Here is a 6,951-nt window from a genome sequence, read left to right as displayed (position 1 = left end):
GTAGATATGATCAACATAATGATGTTCACCGATGAAACTACTCCATCTCACGTGATGATCGGACATGGTTTAGTTGATTTGGATCACGTGGTCACTTAGAGGATTAGAGGGATGTCTATCTAAGTGGGAGTTCTTTTGTAATATGATTAATCGAACTTAAAATTTATCATGAACTTAGTCCCTGATAGTATCTTGCTTGTTTATGTTGATTGTAGATAGATGGCTCGTGCTGTTGTTCCGTTGCATTTTAATGCGTTCCTTGAGAAAGCAAAGTTGAAAGATGATGGTAGCAATTACACGGACTGGGTCCGTAACTTGAGGATTATCCTCATTGCTGCACAGAAGAATTACGTCCTGGAAGCACCGCTGGGTGCCAGGCCTGCTACTGGAGCAACACCAGATGTTGTGAACATCTGGCAGAGCAAAGCTGATGACTACTCGATAGTTCAGTGTGCCATGCTTTACGACTTAGAATCGGGACTTCAACGACGTTTTGAACGTCATGGAGCATATGAGATGTTCCAGGAGTTGAAGTTAATATTTCAAGCAAATGCCCGAATTGAGAGATATGAAGTCTCCAATAAGTTCTATAGCTGCAAGATGGAGGAGAACAGTTCTGTCAGTGAGCATATACTCAAAATGTCTGGGTATAATAATCACTTGATTCAATTGGGAGTTAATCTTCCGGATGATTGCGTCATTGACAGAATTCTCCAATCACTGCCACCAAGCTACAAGTCTTACAATTTCCTCATGGAAGAACTGCTAACCTTGCGAAAAAGGAAACTATAACAACAGGTCCTCTAGCCAGGTGTGCTAGGCATGACATCACCTTACCGGGTCATATAAGGACCAATGTTATAACTCTTGAAAATATGTTCTAACCATCATATCCGACCGAGATTCAGATCTGATTGGTGTCAGGATACCTCAGACTCAGGATGTCCGAGAAGAAAAGGTGCGACATGAATCGACGAAATGACATTGCAAGATTCTCAGGAAATGAACTACGGGAGCGGGTTCCTATAACAATAGCTCATCATTAAACCAAGGAGGGGATGAGGAGGTGGCTGATGGGCTCAGCCACAATTCATCGAGAATTCCAAACGGATGGATTTCCACAATAATGTGAACAAGAAGATGACACTTGTCAATTCAAATGATATAATGTTGTATGCTCGAGGAAAACATACACCATCAATCATTAGTTGAAAGGTGTGCCCGAAATATGACCTTAGGCAACAAGATTAATGTTAGAGTGATGATTCGATAACCAACAGTTTAAGAACAAACTGTCGATCGTTAACTTCAAAGCAATAGGGTTGCTAGAAGTCCAGAACTCAAGCAACATCTTTAGCATATTGGTATCCTGGTTAAAAACAACACGGGGACCAAGGAAAAATGGTGATGGTGAGAAGTATCATCACACCGAGAATTTCTAAGAGGTGGAGCAATCCCCACAACATTCTCAACAGAAAAGACAGTAATACTTCAAGGCAGAACACAACACTAGCTGGAGAGCAGGTTGTATTCATAATGTGGACAAGTTCGCGATGACAGGAAGTCAAGGGTGTTGTCGATGATAATAAAAATCATCGAGGGCAAGGAGGGTATTTATCATCATGAACACAGTTGGCATCTCGGAAGAAGTCAAAGTTTTGAAGGTGATCTGACACATTTGCCGGGAGGTTTCAAGAGGATGCAATCAAACAACAAAGGAAACAAGCAAGGGAATGGCGAAGTGGCAAGTTATAGGATAAATATATAAGATGCAAGCTCGGAACCAAAGTTGCCTTTCAAGACAAGCAACATGATGTTGAAAGCTCAACGTAAGTCGTGCTGACACACTGATGAATTCATGCACCAGAGATGGATGAGGTAGCACAGTCAAAGGTAGCAAGACCAGCATGTAGCCGATAGTCTAGTATTGACCAGATTGAGTTCAGAATTTCTTAGTAAAATACTAGGGGTATTTGATTTGTAGTGCGGAATAATTTCACTAGTCGGTGTCCTCGGTTGACAACAACCCAGAACCCGTAGAGTGATTACGACAAGGAAAGACATTACTTCAGCAAAGTTAGTAAGATGTGGTGCAATGGCAAGACATCTCCGAGATGCCAGGGGGTAATACTCGAAGGTAGAACATGATAGAAGTAGAACCGGGTCATTGACATGTGACAGTAGATACTTCAACATTGCCAAAAATAGACGAGGCACTGGAATGAATTCCCATCAGATATATCAGATCAGGACATCATGGTTAGAACCATAACTGTAAGGAATCAATTCAAGAATACTGAAAGAATCATACAGCTGGATAATCCTTTTGCAAGAAGCTTCCAAGACGGTCTACATCATTTTCATGGGCATGAACACAAAGCTCAAGGTCGACTCCCACTTCTTTAATGTATAACATTTCATTCACCTCTCGCTTTGATAAAATTGTAGTGTTGGAATTTTATTTGGTAGAACACCGAAAGAGTATGACTTGTGAAAACTTTCGGGTTCTCACGGATTAGGGAAGGTATAGGTTCAACCCATCGGGCATCTTAGTAACATATACTACAAATTTCAAAAGTAAATACACAAGCTCGAAAGCAGAGCATGGTTGGCCAAGCAGAGGATACAATGTACCAAAGGCATTATGTATCAGGGGAGGACTCACAAGGTGATTGAATATGAAGGACACTGTCGGATAACGATCCAACAAGGGATCGGGCAATCCACAACGGAGCCGACGTGAGTATCGGTACTCACTCAGAGGAAGAAGAATGCATAGGCATCAGATTCAAGAATCACCTAATTAGTCTGATGCTTAAATAGAAAGAAATTATGGTTTTCCAAAACGAAGGATGAGAAGCAGATGCTCTGATCAAGGATGGATAAGTTGAAAACACTTAGTTGGGCAATCAATAAAGGTTTGAATTGCCGAGAACCAACTCATGTCCGGAATGACGCCTGAGCCGGAAAGATAATTTTAAAAAGGATAACCTGATGACTGCGTGCGTACGCACACATTGAATCAATAGGCTCAAAATGACTAAGACAAGGGATGTTAACGAGGACTACTAGTCATATGGAATTAACCAAAATGCAAGCAGGCAAGAGTTTCAAGAGTAACAAGCTGCAAAGGATTTTCGAAAGATCAAAAAGTATTCCGAAGAATTATGTGAGACACATGAACAATTGAGAAGAACGGATCCTCGATAAATGTGAGGAAAAACCAGTAAGGGTTTTCATGCGAGATAAAACTGCAAGACAGTAAACTCAAAGGATTCTCGGGACAACGGCGAATATTTCGAGGCATCTTGTAACAACAAGAGCGACCAGGAAGATCAAGAGAATGACAAGTGCATACACATATCCATAGGGATATATCGGTGATAGTGGATTGCAAAGGCGATGAGCACTAGGGTCTCGGGAAAATATCGAGGGATATCCTCAGAATCTTTTGACAAAGCAGGTGATCTTCCAGAATGAGGGCTCTCCGGGAGAAATAGTTACGGGAACCTAGAGTTAGAGTTAGCAAAATTATTTAACCCGAATAGAAGAGATATCAGAGTCCCAGAGTATAGACGAGGAGTAAAAGATCGTAATACCACCCAATGGCGACATGGGCCCGTAAGCCTCACAATCATGTTAGTAAAAGTTTTTCAATGACTAGACTCAACTTCGGCCAAGGAGTTGGAAAGGGGATTCCTACAGACAGTCGGCTGTGATACCAACTTGTGACGCTCCTGATTCAATCGTACACTAATCATGCACGCAAAGGTGTACGATCAAGATCAGGGACTCACGAGAAGATATCACAACACAACTCTAAAAGTAAAATAAGTCATACAAGCATCATATTACAAGCTAGGGGCCTCGAGGGCTCGAATACTAGTGCTTGAACATAAACAAGTCAGCGGAAGCAACAATATCTGAGTACATACATAAGTTAAACAAGTTGCCATAAGATGGCTAGCACAAACTGGGATATAAATCGAAAGAGGCGCAGGCCTCCTGCCTGGGATCCTCCTAAACTACTCCTGGTCGTCGTCAGCGGCCTGCATGTAGTAGTAGGCACCTCCAGTGTAGGAGTCGTCGTTGATGGTGGCGTCAGGCTCCTGGGCTCCAATGTCTGGTTGCAGCATCCGAGAAGAAGAGGAAAAAGGGGGAAATAGGGAGCAAAGCAACCGTGAGTACTCATCCAAAGTACTCGCAAGCAAGGATCTACACTATATATGCATGGGTATATGTGTAAAGAGGCAATATCGGTGGACTAAACTGCAGAATGCCAGAATAAGAGGGGGTAGCTAGTCCTATCAAGACTATGCTTCTGGCAACCTCCATCTTGCAGCATGTAGAAGAGAGTAGATTGAAGTCCTCCAAGTAGCATCGCATAGCATAATCCTACCCGGCGATCCTCCCCTTGTCGCTTTGTGGGAAAGCGATCACTGGGATGTCTCTGAAACTTGTCTGGGTGCGTTTTATTAAGTATCCGGTTCTAGTTGTCATAAGGTCAAGGTACAACTCTGGGTCATCCTTTTACCGAGGGATACGGCTATTTGAATAGATAAACTTCCCTGCAGGAGTGCACCACATAACCCAACACACTCGATCCCTCTGACCGGACACACTTTCCTAGGTCATGCCCGGCCTCGAAAGATCAACATGTCGCAGCCCCACCTAGGCACAACAGAGAGGTCATCACGTCGGTCTAAATCCTATGCGCGCAGAGGTCTGGGCCCATCACACATTGCACACCTTCACGTTGCGAGGGCGGCGGGTGAGCAGATCTAGCAACCTCCATTGCAAAGGAAGTTGCGTTACACGGTCCAACCTGGCGCGCGCCGCTCAGTCGCTGACGTCAAGAAGGTTTCGGCTGATACCATGACGTCGAGTGCCCATAACTGTTCCCGCGTAGTTGGTTAGTGTGTATAGGCCAGTGGCCAGACTCAGATAAAATACCAAGATCTCATTAAGCATGTTATTTTGAAGTAACCACGGACACCGACCAGGGCCAGGCCCACCTCTCACCTAGGTGGTCTCAACCTGCCCTGTCGCTCCGCCACAAAGTAACAGTCGGGGGCCATCAGGAATCCAGGCCCACCTCTACCGGGATGGAGCCACCTGTCCTTCCAGCCCCCACATCGGAATCACTTGCGGGTACTCAATGAGCCGACCCGACTTTAGTCACCACCTGAATAGTATGTATGTATTGTATATACTCATGATCACCTTCGATTGATCACGGCCCGATAGTATAGCATGGCAGACCGACAAGAATGTAGGGCCACTAATGGTAAACTAGCATCCTATACTAAGCATTTAGGATTGCAGGTAAGGTATCAACAGATGTAGCAATAATGACAAGCTATGCAACAGAATAAGATTAATCGAAAACAGTAACAGGCTATACTACTTTAATGCAAGCAGTAAATTGTAGAATAGGCGATATCTGGTGATCAAGGGGGGGGGGGCTTGCCTGGTTGCTCTAACAAGAAGGAGGGGTCATAGTCGATGTAGTCGATCACGGGGGTACCGGCAGTAGTCTCGGGGTCTACCGAAAAGAAGTAACAGAGGGGGAACACAATAAATAACAGAGTAATCAAAGCATCACAAAGCATAACATGGAAATACGCGGTGCTAGGGGTGACCTAACGAAGTACTAGGTGATACTGGCGAAGGGGGGAAACATCCGGGAAAGTATCCCCGGTGTTTTGCGTTTTCGGATAGATGAACCGGAGGTGAAATGTTGCAGGTTCGCTATGCTAGGGACGTGTGGCTGATGAACGGGCTGCATATTCGGATTCGTCTTGTCGTTGTCAGCAACTTTCATGTACAAAGTATTTTCATCCGAGCTACGGTTTATTTTATTATTTTTCAAAGTTTTAAATCAATTTCTGAAATTATTTTAATTCAAAATTATATATGATGTCAACATGACGTCATCGGTCAACTCTGACCATTGACTGGGTCAAACTGACAGGAGGGCCCCACTGTCATTGACTGTTACCTAATTAACTAATTAACCAAGTTAATTATTTTAACTAATAGATTAATTAGATTAAGTTAATTAATCTAGAGTAATTAAGTTAATTAGTTAACATTAATTAATTAATTAATTAAATTTATTCTTATTATATATATTTTCTAGGGCGCGGGGGGCCGCTGTCCAGTGGCATAGAGGCCTTAGCGGGCGTGCGGTTACGCGCGATGGGCGCTCGTGCCCGAGGCCACCATAGCGTGGGCACGAGGCCCAGCTGCGCTGGCGGCCTCGCTCGGCAGCGGCAAGAGGCGGGGAGCAGGGGACGGCCCCGGACGGTGGCGACCCTAGCGGGCGCGGCCAGGCGCCGCGGGACGGAGGCGGTGGTGGCTTGGCGTAGGCGACGAACACCGACAGAACGACGCGGGCGCACGATCTCGCTGCAGGGGAAGCCGACGAGAGGATCAGGGGTGGCCGGTATGGGGGCGCGCGCGGACGACAGCAAGCGGCAAGCGGCAGCGGCAGTGGGAGGCGGGCCTGCGATGGCGGGCGGCGGCAGGGGCCTGCACGGGCAGTGCGGCCGGGAGCAAAGCAGTAGCAAGGGACCAGCCACGGCGCGGGAGCGAGGCGCCTCCAGGGCGGGACAGAGTAGAGGCCGAGGGGTGCGGGCGAGCCGGGACGAGGCTAGGTGCGCGTGCGCGTGCACGCAGTTGAGGCCAACAGGCGCGCGACCTTGGGGGTGACCGCGCCGCGGAAGCCGGACGGCGCCTACGGGCGCGGGCAGTGCGGTGGCCAGGGGCGTAGGGAGCAGAGGCGGAAGGAGAGGGGCGAGGCTCACGGGTGGTTCGTAGGGAACGGGGCAACGGTGCTCGAGATGGGGGACGGGGACGACGCGACGATGGATAGGAGGCTGGCCGGCGAGGTGGCCGCTGCGACGAGCAACGGGGCGCACCGGGTACGATGGGCGCAGCGCCCCGATC

Source organism: Triticum dicoccoides, chromosome 5B, assembly GCF_002162155.2.
Source record: "Triticum dicoccoides isolate Atlit2015 ecotype Zavitan chromosome 5B, WEW_v2.0, whole genome shotgun sequence".
In the NCBI taxonomy this organism is placed as follows: Eukaryota; Viridiplantae; Streptophyta; class Magnoliopsida; order Poales; family Poaceae; genus Triticum; species Triticum dicoccoides.
This window is presented reverse-complemented; position numbering follows the sequence as displayed.